Below are 751 nucleotides of genomic sequence, written 5' to 3'. Positions count from 1 at the left end.
CTGCTTAACACATGACATCATCATATCCTTCTTTCCCACACAGCAGGGATTGGGATGTATGCTAAATAAAGTGGTAGGCTATTCCTATTCTTTCCAAATTACAAAATTCAGATCGCCCTAATCAGCAGAAGGAACCCAGACCTTACAACCAGCCAGCCTGCACAGGGAAGGAACTAGGTGCTCCTTTAAAATAAACCAAATTTGATTCTTAATGTCAAAGCTGTAATCACCACACTAGCCTGGGATCATCTGAGGCACGCAGAAGGGCTCCCTCCATACCTTGCAAGAAAACAGTCGTGTTACACCTCCCTGGCTGCAATACTCCCTTACCTAAAAAAAGTCTGATAGATTTTTATGGCTTGAAAAATTTGCAGCTATCAAATGAAGATATCAGAGAAGAGCAAATGAAAGAGTCCGTGAGACAGACATTTACATTGTTCTTTCCCAAGCGGCTAGGATTCTTTTTTTAGATAATGTAGAGCTCTTATCAAAAGGAATTAGCCTGGGTGTAATTGCTTAAAACCCATTATCTCTATCAGGATGAAGAAACGCATACTGCATCTTAAGTGGAGCCTCAGAAAGGCTATCTGGATTGCAAGGCTGCTGGATTGCTCTAATCCCCATACCATCTGAGATCTCAGAAAAGCCACATTTCCAGCACAGGGTGAAAAAGCAAGTACCTTCCCAGCTGAACTCCCTCTATACCATGTGGACAAACATTCATGTGAAAGCATGTGAATGTTAATTTCGC

The sequence above is a fragment of the Corvus brachyrhynchos genome, unplaced genomic scaffold, assembly GCF_000691975.1.
Source record: "Corvus brachyrhynchos isolate BGI_N302 unplaced genomic scaffold, ASM69197v1 scaffold152, whole genome shotgun sequence".
NCBI classification, from domain to species: Eukaryota; Metazoa; Chordata; class Aves; order Passeriformes; family Corvidae; genus Corvus; species Corvus brachyrhynchos.
The sequence above is the reverse complement of the archived record's forward strand: the minus strand, read 5'-3'. Positions refer to the sequence as shown.